We start from the raw sequence: 21104 nt of genomic DNA, 5'->3' as shown, positions 1-21104 counted from the left end.
TGAAGCTACTGACTTTTGCCTATAGGAATACTGTTAAGAAATATTACCTGGAAATATTTTCAGTCCGGAATAATGCTTTGGGTGAAAATATATAATAAAGGTGACCTTTTGGAATTTGGAATATAATCGGCACAATTACAGACACACACATAAGATAGTAGGCCAGCTGGAACACGAGGTGCCCTGTGCTCTCTTGCTTGACATGGGAATCAGAGGAGAGGGGGAGTTGTGGAAGAGAGGGTATGAGAAAAACATACAAGTGAGCGTTTAAAAATACATTCAAAGAATGGTCAAGATGAGCCGAGGCAGAGAATTTGCTATATTATCTTTCACATTAAATTGAACATCTACAGTATAACTTGTAGAGAGTTGTATACTTTCCTCTCAAAACACACACACACACACACACACACACACACACACACAGTTATGCATCCTACCACAGAAGTCATCCTGATTTGTTCTCATTTTTCCTAAGATTTATTACACATAAATTTATCTCCTTTAATTCCATATCGTAGTATTAAAATTATAACACTAAGAATTCATTCCACTGTGTTATGATATTAACTATCCAATGACCCAATTTTAAAATGCAAACATCCCTGGGGGGAGGGTGGGATAGACAGTGCTGGAGATAAATAATAATAATAAAAGAGGTTCCTTTTCACTGAATGTCTGTTATCTGCCAAGTGCTCTGCTAAGCACTGTGCATATACTGGCGCATGCAGTCCTTACAATAATACTGTGAAACACAAGCTTCCATTTTTCCTGACACAGTCACCTTGCTGGAGGTCACACATCTAAGAAAGCAGCAATGTTTGTGTTTTCTTCAGGCAAAAGCAGCACCTATTTTGAATTGCACTTATTTTTTTGAAAGAGAAATCTACTTATTTGTTTCGTTACCTTTTTTATTTAGGCTCTTTTACTGGAACCTACTATGCTCTTAAACCTTTGACTTGTGTTATATGTGAATATAAAACTTTTCCCCCAAGAAGTATGAGGAGTCAGTTGGCACTTTTCTTAGCCTACCTGCCTCATTTACAATACCATGATGGTGCCATGAGCACTGCCACGGTGGCTCATGTGTGGGTACACAGACGTGTGGGTACACAAATATGTGTTCATACACACACACCATCTTTAATTAAAATGGCTGAGGACATTTCACATCTTCAGTGATTTGTGATTAGAATAAATGCATGTATCAGTGAACACTTGCAAATACCCCACACTGGCATTAATGCAGTCCAGGTAGGAGAAAGTGGAAATGATTTTTGTTATTCTGCTGGTATAACGGCTGTCTTACCAAAAGACATGAAAATATATAAGAAAGCTTTAGGGACACAATCTTCAGATGTCTAAGCAAACTGCAGGTACACATGAGGCATTGCACACTAGACTGAGGTTCACGAGGACGAGGGCTCTGCCAGCTGTCTATGTGCTGAGCCTCAAAGGAGACCTGCTTGTCTGCGTTTGTAATGATGTTTTCTCTGAATGTCTAGATATTTTTGGTTAAAATTTTTCAGTTTTTTATAGGAGCAAAATTTAAAAAATTTGAGAGCTTGTATCCAACCAGTTATTGTTGGCCTTGATTTTGCATTCTTAGTTCACCTGCAACTCACACACTGATGGTCTCCTTTTACAGGCTACCAAACTTTGGAACCATGATGCTGCAGCCAGCTGCAAGGTGAGTTCATATGGAAATGTCTGTGTTCACAGTCACAGACATCATAGGACTGTAATTTTGCAGTTCTGCTTTGGTTAAAATTGAGCTACTATTTAGAAGCAAGATATCTAGCCAACTTAAAAGTCTCTTAGTTTTATAGACACAGAGATACACTAACAGTCTAGTAACAAAGTGGCTAATTGCTATTTCTTAAATACCTACTATGCTAAAATTATTATTTAATTAGACAATGGAGAAATAAAACCAAGTGGAAAGCATGTATGCTATCTTCTGTGTCTTGAGAGGTAATGCCACATATTTCCTGAACTGCTATTACAGTGGGCCCTCTGTATCTGTGGGTTTTACATCCTCAGATTCAACCAATGTCAGGACAAATATATTTGGAAAAAAAATTCCAGAAAGTACTGAAAAGCAGAACTTTAATTTCAACTATTTTGTAGCCTTTACATTATATTAGGTATTGTAAGTAATCTAGAGTTTAAAATTAGGGGAGGATGTGTTCTTGCCTGGAGAATCCCAGGGATGGGGGAGCCTGGTGGGCTGCCGTCTATGGGGTCGCACAGAGTCGGATAAGACTGAAGCGACTTAGCAGCAGAAGCAGCAGTGCCTATATTATATGCAAATACCACTCCATTTTATATAGAGACTTGAACATCTGTCAGTTTTGGTATCCACAGGGCATTCTGGAACCAATTCTCACGAGGACACCTAGGGATGACTGTACATGCTAGGTACTGTCCTTGAAGTTTCACCCATTTAGTTGTTATATCTCAGAACAACCAAATTGAAGTCAATCTGTTTGTATACACATTTTACAGTTCTGGAAATGAGTCAGTGTGGCAAATTCCCCATCATGTCAAATGAGAAGCTGAGGATCTGGACAGTCTGATGTGACCCTAGAGCCTGCACAATCCACCACCATCACTGGGGGTGTCCTGGTACCCTGAGGAATGCCAGCAGCTCTCACAGCTCTTTCAAGGATTCATACAAGCTGGAGTGCCTCTCCCCAGCCTTCTCTCACTGGGTTGTAGGCATAGCACTGATCACAGCACTGTTGGCATAGATGTGTGCATGTCCAAAGTCAGAATGCTTTCCTCACTGCATGCCCAGCACCCAGAACGATCCTTTGTGCCAAGAAGAAGGGTGAATTTAAAACTGGACCTGGGAGAAACACTTACCAAGACTAAAGGAGCCAAGAAGGGAGTTTCTATGCGGTTTATAAAGATCACATGTGTTATTATGTAGAGGATGCTGAAGAGTTGGTTTGTTATGTTATTATGTTGTATATTATTTATTGTGTTATTATGTGGAGAATGCTGAAGAGTTGGTTTGTTCCTCCATTGAGGGCATCATGAAATTGACCAGGTTTCAATTTAGCGCTTGAAATTTAGTTTACAAATTATGAGAATCAATACAAAGGTTGCTAGAAACTAAACAAACCATTGAATCTCATTGGACAGAATTATTCTACCATAGACTGAATCTCTTCCTCCTTGCTAGCAAGTCTGATCTAGTTAGAGGTGGGTTCATGGTCAGTGGTGCAGTGAAATGAAAAAAAGAAAAGACAAGAGAGTGCAAAAGTGTACTTTTTCATTAGGTTAAATTAATTCAACTTTTAAAAATTGCTCTTTTTCTAAAGTAACTTTTTTTGTTATCATTTTTACCGTTCGAATGGCCTTTATTTCATGGAATTACAACCTTTAGGTTTTTTAAAGATCCTATGTTATCCTTATTTAGCAATATATTTTTAATGACAGCCTTACACTCACTTGTTTTGTTGTTTTTGATTGGCTTTGTCTTCTGTTTTGACTCTGCAGGTGTGTAAAATTCAGAAGTCAGACCACTGACCCAAATGATGGCTAAAGAACTCAGACTATTGATGCATTTGAATTGTTCAGTGTGTGGAGGAACTGCTGGGCTATTACCTAAGCCTCAGGATTTATAGCATACAATGGAGCAGAATGCAGAACTGCTTGGAATATACCCAATGCTCAAAAGAGAAGTCATGACTGAAAAAAAAAAAACAAACACTTTGCTCAATTATACAACAAAATTCCCCTCAGGGAGTTAGTCTGTATAAACTCCAAGTGAACATAGCATCCGCTCTGTCATCTTGCATTGTTCTCTGAAAGTGCAAATTAGTAAAGAAGCAGAAAAGAATTTATGATGCCCTGAATTAGATGTCCAGCCACAGACATCATGATGACCTCCTACTCAAGCCATCAGCAGTGTGCTGCTTCCTTGGCGTGATTCACTGGTTACCTGAGAAGGTGGGGAAAGTCCTCAGTCAGGAGGAAGGAACTTTTCCACCTTCTTAGCTTGTTCCCCCAGTTGCTCAGTGGTAAAGAATGTGCCTGCCCAGCAGGAGATGTGGGTTTGATCCTTGGGTCAGGAAGATCCCCTGGAGAAGGAAATGGCAACTCACTCCAGTATTCTTGCCTAGGAAATCCCATGGACAGAGGAGCCTGGTGGGCTACAGTCCATGGGGTCACAAAAGAGGTGGATACAACTTTAGCAACTGAACACAAGGAGGAGGAAGGGAATGTGAGTTCTACAAGAAGCCTCATAATCAAAACATCATGTCTCAATTTTTTCACCTACAAAATAGTAATATTTTGTTTCCGAAGGTGGGAAGTTTTTGAAAAAGTATAAAAACTATGCAGCTTGTATTGTTATCAATACAAGTTCACCTCAGACCTGATCAATATTTATGGCAAAATGTAAGAAAAATAACAAACTAAAGATATCTCCTTCTGAAAGGCTGGTGAGTTCTAAAAAGTTCACTATCTCTTATATGTGGAATCTAAAAAAAAAAAAAAAGATACAAATGAACTTATACAAAACAGAAATAGACCCACAGACATAGAAAACAAACTATGGTTACCAAAGGGAAAGGGGAATGGAGGAATAAATTAGGAATTTGGGATTAACATGTACACACTAGTACATATACAATAGGTAACCATCAAGGGCCTTCTGTGTAGCATAGAAAACAATACTTATATATACAGAGAACTATACTGTAATAACTTATAAAGGAAAAGAAACAGAAAATATACATATATATGTGTACATATATACATATATACACACACATATATATATATATATAACCCTGAATCACTTTGTTGTACACAACAGTGTAAATGAACTATATTTCAATTAAAAAACAAAGGGCACTATTTGGAATGAGCACAGGAATGAAAACACAGCAGAGGGCAGGAGCAACAGGAAGCCCATTAATAAAGCAAATTCCCAGGGCCCTAAACCAGGACTTCTGAATCAGAACCGAGGATGAGGCCTGCCCGCAGTGCTTGACAAACCCTGCCCCCTCCCCCAGGTGAATCTGACGCAGGCTCAGTTGGAGAAGCACGTGCCTAAGCCTTTAATACCAGGCATTCTTCATCTGGTGGTTCAGGGAGCCAAAGCCAAGTCATCACGCCGAGGACAAGGAAGCAACCGACTGACCATGTCCAGATTACAAGGTCACCATGATGTCTGGTAATGTTACAGGTTTAGACTAATTGAACTTAGGGTCGTCACAATTCTCCAAATAAGCTGCATTTTAAATTTTATGAGTTTTTTTTTTTCTTCCTCCTCCATACTTTGAAATCAGCCTATTTAATTCCTATTTTCCCCTAAATTTTTCATTTCAAAGATGCTTTTATCTTTTCTCATTTTGCTTTTCTGCTTCTGTTTCTCTGTTTGTTACCTACAGACTTACCCATGCACTGTATCTTCATTTTTTTACTCTTTTCCCTATATTTATTGTATATATTACATTACTTGGTAATTGATGTGATCATATGATTTATCATCCAAACCGGAGCACAGGGTGAACAGAAAAACTATAACTATATGGGAAACAGTGCCATGTAAATTGGGTCTATCGTAGGGAGAAGGGCGTATGTTATGAGTGTAATGGAGGAAAGGCACACTTCAGTTTTGTTCTTTGATCTGCCACTTTCTAGTTGTGTGACTGTAAGTGAAGTCATTCAACTGCTTCCGGGTCAAATATTTTATCCATCACTTGGAATAGTTGATGACAAATATCAAACTCTTCCACATGTTCACTGTTGTTCTTACTGGTATTTAACTTTTTCTTGCCAGAGATATCAGACCCTCCATTCTACTTACTTTGCATTTTAGGACTGTCCTCCTCAGCAAACAAATTCATGGATTTTTAAATGGATGACATCAATAATGCTTGTTTAAGTAGCATTTTGAATCACTTACTGCTTTTTGGCTCAGTGTTCTTTGCCCGCTCTTTCTTAGAGAATTTGGGACAAACTGATAGAATTTGGGACAAACTCAGCAACTCTTCACTTAATCAAAGCACATTAGCTCCAGCTCCTTGTTGACCCATCTGAACCTACTTAAGGTAATTTTTGAGGAGGAAGCGGCTGCTGCTGCTGCTGCTAAGTCGCTTCAGTCGTTCGTGTCTGACTCTGTGCGACCCCATAGATGGCAGCCCACCAGGCTCCCCCGTCCCTGGGATTCTCCAGGCAAGAACACTGGAGTGGGTTGCCATTTCCTTCTCCAATGCATGCAAGTGAAAAGTGAAAGTGAAGTTGCTCAGTTGTGTCCAACTCCTAGCGACCCCATGGACTGCAGCCTACCAGGCTCCTCCGTCCATGGGATTTTCCAGGCAAGAGTACTGGAGTGGGGTGCCATTGCCTTCTCCAGAGGAGGAGGTTAGACTTCTCCAAAACCAGCTTTATGAAAGGATTCCACAGTTCTTTTGTTTGTGATTGTTTTTCTAAAACAAACATAAAAGCACAAATTATATTTGGTATTTATAGTGTCAAGTCCTTCAATCTCTAGGGAGTAAGGGAGAAAGCAATGCATATACATACTAATTAGCACAGTGACTTATTTGGACTTGTTTCTGAATAACTAATACTGGCATTGCTGAACAAATAAGTGAATGAACATTATACAGCAAGATTCTGACACTTTCAGGTTATAACTATGTGAAACCCTAACAGAATGATGCTAGGGAACATTCCATTCAATGTTTATTTACATGCAATACCTTTGGTTGGAATTGTATTGGAGAGTAGGCAGTATAAACTGTGCTTTTCCAATCTTGTGAGATAATACCAGTGGATAGGTAGATATCAAAATCCACTCTTATGACAAGAAAGAAAAAAAAAAACAGAAGTTGTTAACTATAGTAAGGCCTGTGCATTTACAATAGCAATCAGTAAACTCTCTTCTGAGGTCATGGCAAGGAAATTCCAGACTTGCTCTCTGTATACTACAATATTCTAGTCTGAATACTAGTGGATAATTCACAAGTTGCTGGAGAGAAAAATAGTATGAGAGATGGGCAGTCTTAGGATACCAAAGTCCTGGAGTGTTGCGGACATTGCCTCAGTAGCTTGGGCATGTTGTGTGAGTGTTCTCTATGTGCCTTCTGCAGGGTTCTCACAGCAACTCAAAAGCCTTTTAGTTACATGAGATTTCTAGGTTTTCAGAGTGGGGGCATGTCTTCTATAATTAATAGTCTGTTTCTTAACCAGAGAGTTGTTAGTAAAGGAAGTCAATAAATATATGCTCAGCAATACATTTTGATGATAACTGTGAGATTAAAAGACAATAAATTTTTTGTCTTCCTTTCTGTTTACTTTGGGGAATTTATCCTACTTTTGTTGCCCTAAAAAATTATTTTACCATTGAACATTAAAAATTAGACTATAACTAGTATGAATATTACATTGCTATGCAATTAAAATGCATCCTTCATAGAATGTAGAAAACATTCATTTTCTATCATTAGAGTAAAGAAAATGTTCAAGAATCAAAATCTCATGAGCAATTCTTAAATTTGTTGGCATATAAATTAGCAGTTCTATCATTTTACAAGCTCACTCATAACTTCTTTTCTATTTTGATTGCTGTCATGGTGTATTGGCATTATAATTATGATCAAATTATGGGAGTAATAAGTCTACATACTAGAGGTTATTTTGATTAAAATTAAAATGTCACTAAAATTTTGTTTCTGCCATGGAATAATTTCCTCAAAAACCAAACAAGAAAAATGTGTATAGATGTTAGCATTGTTCTGAAAAATTTCTTAACTTTAAAGAATATACTTGATAGGCATACTTGTACAGGAAACACATCATTTTATATATTCATTCTTCCTTGAGTTATTATTCTTCAGTACAAATAACAAGCATTACATTGAATAATATAAAGTTAGACCTTAAAATATTTTTGTTAATGTATAAAATCAAATGACTGGCTGCCATTATCAGTAATACTGAATGATTTTTGAATACTGACAAGGAATTTGGCACTAAATTAAGAACTCTACAAAGGTAGACGTATTCCCTAGTGAATTGCAATTCAAATAGGACTTTAACACAGGCATTTTAAAGAGACTGGAAGGCCCATTGGCCAAGGATAGTAATAGTTTTAGTAAGCAGTCTTTTTCTGAAGCATTGCAAAAGAATGAATATATATGAAGACTACTAAGAGTTTAGATGACTATCTCATTGTTTCCTAACATGTAACATCCAAAAACAGACGAAAGTGAATAAAATACCACAGTTTCCATTTTTAACTACTCTTCTACATCATTTTAAAGCCATGGAAAATAACTCTCTTCATATTTTAATGGGAAAATATGAATAAAATCACCAGTGTTAGGACTACTTTTAAATGTAGGTTACATAAAAATGAGTTAAACTCCAGCTTATATTCATGCAACTAAATAAATGCAAACCTCTTGGCAATAGACTTTATAATTTGAAACAAAAAATGTTTTAATTTAAACTAGAAGTAGAGTTATATGGATAGAAACTGATCATAACATCACTTAGAAATAAACTGCTTTTGAAAGTACTTCTAATTAAACTTGCAAAACAGTGTTTTAAGACTGTTTCATTTAAAATTTTAGCATTTCTTATAAAATTCAAAATTGCAACAGCTGTCAGTTAAACATCATATTAAAACTGAATCTAAAAATACAACTGCAAATCATCTACAGGACAGCTTTGGTGGATCACAGATGTGACAGTAACAAGTTTTCAACATAATGCAAAATCCAACTCTAAGCCCCCACTGCATCCCACATGGAATTCTAAACTAGTTAACAACAAGAATCAGGCAACTCACATATATTTTAAACGATGATCAAACTCTGAGAAGGTGTAGAATGATGTTAAATATATGTCAATCCTGACTTTTTACTAAGCACACCGAAGTGTTTTATGAGCAATGTTTTGCTGTGGTATCTTATCATACTAAGTCATGATAAACGCAAAAATAAATCCATTCATGATCTTTAGCAGCAAAAGCTTCTCTCTTCTCCGCCTGATGCAGTCGCCACCTCTTTTGGCTGTAACTTTTCAGATATCGTCCAAGACCCTGAAGCAGGCTTACTATTGGTCCACATCCTACGTCAAAGCATGATCTCATCAGAATTCAGTCCATTGGCCTAGGGATAACAAAGGCTGTTCCAGTCCAAAAGGCTGTGTCTACACAGAACAAAACGGGAGTATCCAGTATTCTCTAATTAACTTGGCAAATATTGACGACTAAGCTCATTAAATTAAGTTTCCAAATTGGTTTTGTGATACAAGACACAACCCAAGAATACATCTTAATAGATTTTTTAAAGTTATAGTGATCTTTGAGTGTATTTTAAGCTTTTAAAACTAAGTAATCCTCCCTTATATCTTCTTGAGCTGAGGAATTTGTTCGTTCTGAAAACAACCAAAATCATTTAATCAGCCTTCTTTATAGCACTGAAGCTCAGTCGGTTAGAGCTGACTACCTTAGACTCTAAAATATCTACATAATTTATAACTTTCATAAAGAATGCCATTTAAAACTTTTATGTTATGTAAGTATTAGGCTTGCCATTGACTTAGAAGTAAATAATCAGCTAGGAGTATAGTGTACAAAAATGCGGGCAGTATTATCACAAGAAATACAGAAATTGGGTGCACATAAATCTCAAAGCTTTTTCAATGTCCTAAATACCATGAAATTACACTCCCACCCCTCCACAGATTTTCCCCTTCAGTTTGCTTCCAAATTCCCACCATTAGAGTTGCCAGTATGAAGTTCCCCTAGGTCTTTTCTATTTCAAACTTGAACATGTTTTTTTCAAGATATTATGGACAGCTTCACATCCATGCTAGTGAGAGCAGTGTAAAACTGAGAGTTCTGGGATGAGTACTGTTAGAGTTAAGGAATAAATGGCCCATCATGAACAATTACATAAAGATCAGAATTCTCATCAATGCCAGGAAAATGAGAGTTGTGTACTTTTTGTGTTCTAAGGCACAGTGGTAATCCACCTGCTAATGCAGAAGAATCAGGTGACGCAGGTTGGATCCATAGGTTGGGAAGATCCCCTGCAGTAGGAAATGGCAACCCACTCCAGTATTCTTGCCTGGAAAATTCCATGATCAGAGGAGACTGATGGGCTACAGTCCATGGGGTCATAAAGAGTAGGACATGACTGAGAAGCTGAGCACGGTGACCTTTGAATAGTCGCTTTTACCTTGCTAACTTAAGGAAGTATGCAGAAATATCTCTATCTAGGTGATAAAATGTAGTCCTGAGAGTAAAGTACCTAGAAAGAAAGGGATATGGTTCAGTTCAGTCACTCAGTCGTGTCCGACTCTTTGCGACCCCATGGACTGCAGCACGCCAGGCCTCCCTGTCCATCACCAACTCCCGGAGTTTACTCAGACTCATGTCCATTGTGTTGGTGATGCCACCCAACCATCTCATACTCTGTTGTCCCCTTCTCCTCCTGCCCTCAATCTTTCCCAGCATCAAGATCTTTTCCAATGAGTCAGTTCTTTGCATCAGGTGGCCTAAGTATTGGAGTTTCAGCCCAAGCATCAGTTCTTCCAATGAATATTCAGGACTGGTCTCCTTTAGGATGGACTGGTTGGATCTCCTTGCTGTACAAGGGATATGGTAACCCTGTACAAGTTCCAAAAATGAACTGCTATCAAAATTTTTTTTTAAAAACCCTCCAAACTGAACAGTCACAGCCCTCAGGTGTTGGTAATAACTGCACACCTGAAAATCATTTTTAGTGTACACAATACTGCAAGGAGATCAAACCAGTTAATCCTAAAGGAAATCATCCCTGAATACTCATTGGAAGGGCTGATGCTAAAGCTGAAGCTCCAATACTTTGGCCACCTGATGCAAACAGCCAACTCATTTGAAAAGACCCTGATGCTGGGAAAGATTGAAGGCAGAAGGAGAAGAGACAGAGGATGAGATGGTTGGATGGCATCACCAATTCAATTGACATGAACTTGGGCAAACTCTGGGATATGGTGAGGGACACGGAGACCTGGCATGCTGCAGTCCATGGGGTCACAAAGAGTCAGACACGACTTGGTGACTGAACAACAAATCCTGCAAATACAGAGAGAACCACTAAAGGTATAAATACCATAGGAAATAAAATGCAAATGACTGATTCAGTGTTCATTTGCAGACAGTAGTTTAAAAGGCAAAAGCTCCTACCACTGAGAAACAAGCAGAAAGAACAAAAGGAGGAGGGGGAAGGAAATGAGGAATGGGGGCGGGGGGAGGAAGAGATGGAAAAGAAGGAGAAGAAGAGGAGAAGGAGGGGGAAGAATACATAGCAACTGGGCTGTGGACAAGGAGTAGTGGTGATCTTAGTGCTAATGGACCCCTGAAAAAGGCAGCCAGCAACACAGCCACTGGCAATGGAGGGATGACTTGAAGGACAGATTTCCCAATAGAGAAAAAATGGCCAGGCTATGCGAACAATCTGAACAGATCCAGGGACGGAAAAACCAATCTGACAGACCTTAAGGGCTCCTTAATTATGCACTGTGCCACGTGAAGCCACAAATCAATTATCCATTCAGCACTATTATATGTCAGACCAGTAGAAGTAAGGTTCAGCTTCAGATTGCAAAGCATTTATTACTCTTTGGGGAGGCTGTGAAACAGAGACAGAGCAGGATGCTAACTGCATAGAGGCATCTCTGTAAGATACTACGGAAGAAAGAGGAAGAGCTCTCTGGCAATACAGTGGGAAGGGCAATGCCTGGAGCTGTGAAATGCAGCAGCCTTGGAAGGCAACTAACCCTGATGCCTGGGAGGGGATGGGAATGGTTTCACAAAGTGACTTCTCAGCTGGATCTGAAAGGCAAGAAGGAGCTAGAGAAGAGGGGAAGGGATACTGCTGTCCATGAGAATAGCATGTACAAAGGAAGTGAGCTGTGAGAGACTTGGGCTGCTCATGTGACGGCATGTATTAACAGCTCCCTGTGACCGAAGAGTAGGATAATCAGAATGAATTGGCTGGAGATGATGCCGGACAGGCAGGCAGGGGCAGGGACAAGGCCTTAAAGGTCATGCTTATTTGCGTTTTTCCTGGTGCTGCCAGCTTTTCTAAACGAAGTTCCGTAACCACTGAGTTATTTACCTTATCCTTACACATCTCATAATTGTTATTTAGTCACTAAGTCATGTCCGACTCTTTTTGACCCCATGGACTGTGGTCTGCCAGGCTGCTCTGTCCGTGGGATTTCTCAGGCAAGAATACTGGAGTAGGTTGCCAGGGGATCTTCCCAACCCAGAGATTCAACTCACATCTTCTTCTGCTTGGTAGGTAGATTCTTTACCACAGAACACTTGGGAAGCCCACATCTAATAATACCCTAAAAATACAACCTTGTTAGAGTACATTACTAAGAGGGATTTTCTCTTTTTCTTGAAGTATAGTTGATTTATAATGTTTCAGATATACAGCAAAGTGATTCAGTTATATATATACACACACACACACACACACACACACATACACACATTCTTCAGATTTTTTTTATTATACGTTTTACAAAACAATGAATATAGTCCCCTGTGCTTTACAGTAGGTCCCTGTAGTTTCTTTTATATATAGGAGTATATGTCTGTTAATCCCAAATTCCTTATTTTTTTCTCCCTGCCTTTCCCCTTTGGTAACCATAAGTGTATTTTCTAGATTTGTGAGTTTCTGTTTTGTAAGTTCATAATTTTTTTAGATTCCACATATAAGTGATACAGTATTTGTCTGTCTTATTTCACTTAGTATGATAATCTATAGGTCCATCTATGTTGCGACAAATGACATTTCATTCTTTTAATGGCTGAGTAGTATTCCATGGTATGTATATACCACACCTTCTTTATCCATTCCTTTGTCGATGGACATTTAGGGTGCTTACACATGTTGGCCATTGTGAATAGTGCTGCAATAAACATTGGGGTGCATGTATCTTTTCAAATTAGAGTTTTCATCTTTTCTGGATATATGCCCAGGAGTGGGACTGCTGATCACATGGTAGTTCTATTTTTTATTTTTTAAGGAACATCTATACTGTTCTCCATAGTGAAAGTGAAGTCGCTCAGTCGTGTCTGACTCTTTGTGACCCCACGGACTGTAGCCCACCAGGCTCCTCCGTCTATGGGATTCTCCAGGCAAGAATAATGGAGTGGGTTGCCATTTCCTTCTCCAGGGGATCTTCCCAATCCAGGGATCAAACCTGGGTCTCTCGCATTGTAAGCAGATGCTTTACCATCTGAGCCACCTGGGAAGTTGGCTCCATAGTGGGTATAACAGTGTGGGAGGGTTCCCTTTTCTCTACACCCCAAGAAGGATTTTCTTAATCATGTTATGTTATTTGTTTACTAAGGAAGATACAAACATAACATAATTTTAATAATATTTCCAATTTTTATGAAAGTAAAATGGTCTTAAAAGTAATGTGTTAACTTTTACTATTGGATTCCCAGTTTTTAGGGTGGCCAGATTAACATGATATTGCTATAAATTCAATGATTAGTGTAATTATGGAAGATATCAACATTTTAACACATTTTCATATTGGGCTATAGCAAAAGACTGTCAAGCCACATACTTTAAAGTGCTTCTAGGAATATTTTATAGGATTTGAGAGCAGAATTCAGCCCATTTCATGGACACATAACAGCTGGAATGCAAGCTCCAAGAAGGTAGAAACTGTTCACCAGGATATCTTCTGCACACAGTAGGAGCTCGGAGGTGCTGGTTTTGCTCTGTGCACTGCAGGATGAATGGCAGCCCTCAGTGTGGATATTATACAATATGCACAACCATGTGCTTTAGCTCTCTAGATATTAGACACACCACACACATCCAACCTACCTACTGAAGAAATCATCACATTTCATACAAATTTAGAAAACAGTCATTTAATTTTCAAATGATAAATGAAGCACCTAAAAGTGCCTGGCTCCATGTTAATATTACAAAAGTTTAAGCCCCCTCAGGACCAAAAAAATGTATTTTATTAGTCTTTGTACTCCTGGCATGTAATGAGTTTTCAGTGAGTATTGAATTAAAAAGACTGGCATTTCTGTGGTTCTAAACGCAGCTGATGGAGGGTGTCCTAGAGTTAACTAAGTAATTACTAGAGTCATTCAGTTATTCTATTTTTTGTATTGATTGCTGTGACCCTTTCTGGCCTACCTCAACGTATCCCCTTTCAACTTTGCTGCTTGTTTGAAAAGGTAATCTACATAATCTGATGTAAAAGGACCACTTTTGGCCAAGAGCATATGACCACCTGTACCTTCTTCCAAGTATTTCCACACAAGCTCTGGAAGTCCATTTGTGGAACAACATAAGGCATAAAAGCTTGAAAAGCATTTGTATGCACTCTTGTTAACTGTCTACCTCTATCTGCATCATCAGTCCCCAGCCCATCTTATTAATAGAACATTCTCACACCAATAGAAAATAAACACAGTACAAGCCACTGAAGGCCTCGTATGAGTAGAATTATTTTTCATCAGCATTTCCTATTTGATTTCTTCCAGATCGTTTAAAATTGTACTAACCACCAATGGCAGAGACAAAACAAAACCTAGGTATGTAAAATGTAGTCAAATAGGAACTAAAAAGGGAAAGAATGAGACATGAGGCCAAATTATCTATCTCATTTCCTCCTATGTGCTAATTTAAAATTTGCTCAAGGGTCATGACTTTTGATGTGCTCCTTGCATGCTATCTGACTTCTTTCATGAAAAGGGAAAGGTATGACAGGTAAAACAAAGAAGCAGCTGTTGCTAGTGGTGAAAAAGTAGAAAAGGGAGCAAGGCCAGTCTGTCAAATATAATCACCTTACAGAGGCTCTCTGAACCCTGCTGTCCTTTTCTGCCATGCTAATGGAAGGCTGGAGAAGGCAATGACACCCCACTACAGTACTCTTGCCTGGAAAATCCCATGGACGGAGGAGCCTGGAAGGCTGCAGTCCATGGGGTCGCTGAGGGTTGGACACGACTGAGTGACTTCACTTTCACTTTTCACTTATACGCATTGGAGAAGGAAATGGCAACCCACTCCAGTGTTCTTGCCTAGAGAATCCCAGGAACAGGGGAGCCTGGTGGGCTGCCGTCTACGGGGTTGCACAGAGTCGGACACAACTGAAGTGACTTAGCACAGCAGAATGGAAGGCTCCCTGGGCTTAGAGGAGAGACAAAGACAGTGAATAGTAATTGCAGCCATAAAGTAAGAAGTTTCAATGTCTTTGGACTTCAGATGGTAATTTCCAGCAATGAATGAATTCAGAGGCAACTATGTCACCTCTTCATTCTGCTAATGCTGAAACGCGTCAAATCTAATGCCAACACAGGCATTGCCCCAGGCCCCACTAAATCTTACCACTTTAGAGACAGTCTGCAAGTGAACTTAGAAATGCTCGCTGAACCTGTGATGCTGGACCAAGGAGTAGGGGGAAGATGGTAAAGGAGGTGGGGTGCAAAGTGGCTCAAAACAAAAGAAGGTCATTATAATTTCAGGAAGTTCAAGGGCAGGATAATGTTTATTTTCTTCACATCTGGAAGGGTGTGTTATTTTTTCACTCATTCCTAAATTTCAGGGGAAGAATTTCATTCTGTCAAAATGCCATTGCTTAAAAAAAAAATAGGTTAAGTTAGCTGTTTGACAGTTAAGCAAGTTAAGGGGACAGGTGTTTGGAATAAGGTTTAAGATTAAGATTTCCTCTTCCAAAAGAGGAAATATACTTAAAATAATAAAATGTATACAAATAAACTGATATGAAAAGGGGCAATTTGTCATTAAAAAGAAAAAAAAAACCCACAGGAAAGAAAAGAGGAAAAGAGTAATCTCATTGAATCATTTACTTCAATGATCTGGTTTAGGCAAAATCAGTTTTTAAGAAATGCACAATTGGCAAATATTCTCTCACATGTAGTGAATGGCCTAAGGATGCATCTGCTGTTTCTCGCATTGAGAAGAAGAGCATGGCCCTCAGGAACCTCTTCACTATGATTTGCATTTTTAGTGATAGTTTAGTAAGGTCTTTGCAAAATAACCCTGTTTGCAAAAGCATAAATTTCTATTTAGTCATATGCATAGGCAGAATAAATAGCTACTTAATGGCATCATATGGAAAGCATTTATTCAAAAATACTTTAGAAACAAGTATATAAAATATAGTCTATATCATCATTATGGAATCCAAACCAGGAAGGACCTCTTTAAATCCCACTGGATTGCATCTGGTGTCATACTGATGTGATTAGACACTCAGCTTCCCCAACTGCGATGCAACTGCCTCGATCAGAGCAGTGCCCACACTGTAGTATCAGTCCTTGAATCTTCAGCATTTAGGCTAGAAGAATACCCTCATGACTATCTTACAATTTGTATCTGTCAATTTTAATATTTTAGAACACTCTATTCTTTGATATACATAATGGAAAGAGAAAAAAGAAAACATCAGGAAGACTGATAAACTGTTAATTTGTGCTTTTTGGTGTTAGAATGTCTAAATTCTGGAATTGCATTTATATAGAATATTCCTAGTTACTGCTCTTAAACAGAAACATCCAAAGAATATTTTAATCCCCTTATCCATTTATCTCTATGCAGCAGCATAGTTCCTGCCATGCTTTATTTGGTTCTCTTCACAAACTTTCCAGTGCCCACAATGGATCTGGCATGAGCTCACTGGCACAGTCCCACTTTAAGAAGTTCTTCTTCTCAATTGCAAAATGAAGCTGCCTTCAAAACACTAGCATAATTGGCAAATCAAATTTCCTCCAATAATTAAATGCACATGAAAAACAAATGATTGCTGACCTCTTTAGTTGGCACCCACTATTTTGGATAATTTCTTGGCCGGTATTTGCCAAATGCAGATCTGAGGGTTTTTTTTTCCTTTTGTGATAATGGGTATGTTAGGAAAGCTTATTTAAATGGGAGACATTAATATAGACTGGGGAGACAGCCCTAGAAAATGATGCATTCAGGGCAGTGGTGGACAGAAGCCGGAAACCTTCAGCTTATGGACACAGAGAAATAGTTACTTATAATCCCACTAATAAAACCATAAGCCAAGGAAACTAGCCAAGGAGCTGAAGGCCATGACAATATTAATTTGCCAACCAAAGCCCACTTGGCTAATCGCTGATGAAGGTCAGCAGCACCATGAGGAATGTAAATTCAATGTTCTGTATTCAGGCAAGTACAGTTTGTAGTACAGACATTGTATTTACACAGCCAAAAAAAGCCATTTACAGTGAGATTGCTTGAAGGATATGCAAAGTCTACAATAGTCACATAGTCTACCTTATTTAAATTTGCTCAGTCCACCAGTCAACCACTCCAATTGTTAGGTCCCTGTTTGTATAAGATTTTCTTTTCTCATGACAATTCATTTGACTATCCTTCCTATTTGGGGTAAGTGGGTGGAGAGGGTTTGGGGTTGCTGGATTAGTGTGCATGCTAAGTCGTTTTAGTCGTGTCTGACTCTTTGTGACCATAGGGACTATAGTCCACAAGGCTCCTGTGTCCACGGGATTCACCAGGCAAGAATACTGGAGTAGGTTGCCATTTCCTCCTCCAGACCAAAATGGAATGATCTGAATGCTAAGTGGTGACTGTCTTCACTGTCAAACTGTTAGACTGATACAGACAGTGAACTACTGAAAATCAGAATCACAGGCATTTGAGTAGTGATGATGACTAACACTGTCAGCCTGTCCTGTGTTTCCCTAGAGGGAATAGCTGCCTACTTAGATATTTTTCAGGGAAATAAAAGGCCTCAAGACTGAAATACAATTTTTTTTTTTTCCCACTGATTGGCCAAGAAGAGTAAAAAGGCAAAAGGGGTCTCTGGAAGAGAATGGAGTACCCATAAAAGCAACTTCAGCTACTTGAGTCTTTTGCCTAGGGCAAGCTCTAATGAGGGGATAATATTGAGAGAACACAAAGGGATGATTTTGAATCCAAAAGTGGAATCAAATGTACAGACTAAGCCTAAGTAATAACCAGTTTTCTCAGAATTGCACAAAGTTCTTTACTTACTAAATGTCCCTCAGTTCAATTCAGTCGCTCAGTTGTGTCCGACTCTTTGCGACCCCATGAATCGCTGCACGCCAGGCCTCCCTGTCCATCACAAACTCCCGGAGTTCACTCAGACTCAAGTCCATCGAGTCAGTGATGCCATCCAGCCATCTCATCCTCTGGCGTCCCCTTCTCCTCCTGCCCCCAATCCCTCCCAGCATCAGAGTCTTTTCCAATGAGTCAGCTCTTCGCATGAGGTGGCCAAAGTACTGGAGTTTCAGCTTCAGCATCATTCCCTCCAAAGAAATCCCAGGGCTGATCTCCTTCAGAATGTCCCTAGATATTTTAAATTTATTACATACTGATTTTAATATAGACTGCAATATGTGTGTGCATCATTTACATGTAAAAATAAGCAAACCAAGTAGTTTGCGCACACGTACACGTGTGTGTGCACATACACAATTACAGTTGGCTAATTCTAAGTTCAAATGTACACACATCTTTTTAAAAAAGTTTTTCATTGGATTTATACAGAATTTTTCCCTCTTAAAATCAGAGCTAGAAAATTCTATATGAACAAACAACATTGAATTTCTCTTCATTTTTTCTTAGCTTCAAAGTTAAAGGACTAAAGTTATTTTACATTTACAGTATTATTAGTCCACTAGTTTCTTCAAAGAACTGTTTTTTAAAGGACCACCCAGAAGATTCAACTAATTGAGGAAGCAATCTTCAGTTTACTTGAAAAGAAAGACTGCATGGGACACATTTCCTGGCACCAGTTCTCTGTCATATGTTTGGACTGGATATAATGCAAAGGGCAATCTTAAAATTTGAAAATAACTTGGTCTTTTCTTTCTGCTCCTAAAACACCCAAAGCAAGAAAACAGTTAAGAATTTCTGATACCTTTTTCAGAGAGATTATTTTATAATTTGAGGTTTAGTAATGCCAGGAAAAAAAAAACAATGAACCACCCAAGGAGATCATAAAAGCCAAAGTCACAGATGTAGAAACAGGTTTTTAGCAGTGTGATGAGTTACTGAGTTTGGGGAAAGTGTAAGATGTTATTCAAAGTGAATTATTTAGGCTATGGAATTCTCATTAGGTCATGAGAGAAATATCTGTAAATGGGAACTAAAAGGTTTTATGAAAAATATTTGAGGAATACGTTAGGACCTAGAATAACAAAAGTGTAATGGTAGAATTAAATTGGAAATCAGTAACAAAAATACATGTGGAATATATCCATGTATTAGGAAACTAGACTATAAACCTCTAAACAACCCAAGGTTCATAGAAAAAAATCAAAAGGAATATTAAAAATTATTTTCAACTGAATGAAAGTGAAAACATTAAAATTTGGGGGTTTCAGCTGGAGCATTATGTAGTGAAAATTTATAGCTTTACACACCTGCAATAGAAAAGAAAAAAAGTTTCAGGTCAATGACTTCAGATTCCACCTTAAGAACCTAGAAACTGAAGAGTACTTGAAAAGCAGAAGAAAGAATAATAAAAATCAGCACAGAAATCAATGAAGCAGAAAACCGAAACAATGAGAAAATCAATGAAAACAAAAGATAGTTTCATGAAAAGATCAATAAAATTGATAAACCTCTATCCAGGCTAACCTGATAAAAGATAAATTATTAATAGGAGTAACCACACCCACGTGTTGGATAGGATATAGAGCAACTGGAACTCTCTGTAACACACTGTTGGAGAGAATGTAAAATGGCACGATCACTTTGGAAATTGGCTGTTTATTAAATAAAAACGTAAACATTCCTACCATATACCAGCCATTCCACTCTGAGGTGTTTACTCCAGAGAAATGAAGGCATATGACTATACAAAGACTTATGCATTAATATTCACATCTGCTTTATTTGTAGTGGTCTAAAATGGAAACACCCTAAATGTCCATCAACAGATGAATGGATAAAAAACTGGTATCCAGATGGAAATACGATTCAGCATAAAAAGGACTAAACTACTGCTATTCACAATAATGTGAATGAAGTTCAAACAAATGATGCATGAATGAAGCCAGATTTTTTTAAGAGAATATAACAATGATTTTTTATATAAAATTCTAGAAAGTGCGGACTAATTTTCAGTGACAGAAAGTAGACAAGTATTTGTACACAAGGAAGAGGGAGAAGGGAGGGGATTACAAAGGGATCATAGAACACTTTCTGGTGATGAACGTTTTTATTATCTTAATTGTAGTGATGGTTTTATAGGCATACACACACGCGAAGCTGATCTTTTGTGCATTTTGAACATGTCCTTTTTATTGTATGTTGATTGTGCTGGGAGAAATATCAATAACCTCAGATATGCAGATTATAACACCCTTATGGCAGAAAGTGAAGAGGAACTAAAGAGCCTCTTGATGAAAGTGAAAGAGGAGAGTGAAAAAGTTGGCTTAAAGCTCAACATTCAGAAAACGAAGATCATGGCATCTGGCCCCATCACTTCATGGGAAATAGATGGGGAAACAGTGGAAATAGTGTCAGACTATTTTGGGGGGGCTCCAAAATCACTGCAGATGGTGATTGCAGCCATGAAATTAAAAGACGCTTACTCCTTGGAAGGAAAATTATGACCAACCTAGATAGTATATTGAAAAGCAGAGATATTACCTTGCCAATAAAGGTCCGTCTAGTCAAGGCTTTGGTTTTTTCAGTGGTCATGTATGGATGTGAGAGTTGGACTGTGAAGAAAGCTGAGCGCAGAAGAATTGATGCTTTCGAACTGTGATGTTGGAGAAGACTCTTGAGAGTCCCTTGGACTGCAAGGAGATCTAACCAGTCCATCCTAAAGGAGATCAGTCCTAGGTGTTCATTGGAAGGACTGATGCTAAAGCCGAAACTCCAGTACTTTGGCCACCTCATGCAAAGAGTTGACTCATTGGAAAAGACTCTGATGCTGGGAGGGATTGGGGGCAGGAGGAGAAGGGGACGACAGAGGATGAGATGGCTGGATGGCATCACCGACTCGATGGACATGAGTTTGGGTAAACTACAGGAGTTGGTGATGGACAGGGAGGCCTG

General features: G+C 38.6%; 1 protein-coding gene and 2 long non-coding RNA genes across 4 annotated transcripts in view; 2 read left to right on the top strand and 1 right to left on the bottom strand.

Annotated features, from left to right (window-relative positions):
- The window catches only part of LOC102416306, an 84820-nt gene extending 80954 nt beyond the window's left edge, over positions 1 to 3866 (top strand). Inside the window, exons 3-4 of the long non-coding RNA XR_003111281.2 lie at positions 1649 to 1690; positions 3508 to 3866. This is a non-coding gene — a long non-coding RNA (uncharacterized LOC102416306). The remainder of the gene's footprint in view (positions 1 to 1648; positions 1691 to 3507) is intronic.
- HAPLN1 (hyaluronan and proteoglycan link protein 1) overlaps positions 1 to 21104 on the bottom strand; it is an 81959-nt gene that overhangs the window by 39393 nt on the left and 21462 nt on the right. The window contains exon 1 of one of the 2 annotated variants that reach the window (XM_006053105.4): positions 8819 to 9183. The exons of the other annotated variant lie outside the window; for it this stretch is intronic. The gene's annotated coding sequence lies outside the window, so the exon portion shown is untranslated. Of the gene's footprint in view, positions 1 to 8818; positions 9184 to 21104 lie in introns of those variants that run through there. 2 annotated transcript variants of the gene reach the window in all.
- The window catches only part of LOC123334996, a 35504-nt gene continuing 18541 nt past the window's right edge, over positions 4142 to 21104 (top strand). Inside the window, exon 1 of the long non-coding RNA XR_006553191.1 lies at positions 4142 to 5191. This is a non-coding gene — a long non-coding RNA (uncharacterized LOC123334996). The remainder of the gene's footprint in view (positions 5192 to 21104) is intronic.

This window comes from Bubalus bubalis, chromosome 9 (genome assembly GCF_019923935.1).
Source record: "Bubalus bubalis isolate 160015118507 breed Murrah chromosome 9, NDDB_SH_1, whole genome shotgun sequence".
Lineage (NCBI taxonomy): Eukaryota > Metazoa > Chordata > Mammalia > Artiodactyla > Bovidae > Bubalus > Bubalus bubalis.
Note: the sequence above shows the minus strand (reverse complement) of the source record. Positions and strands in the feature narration are given on the sequence as shown.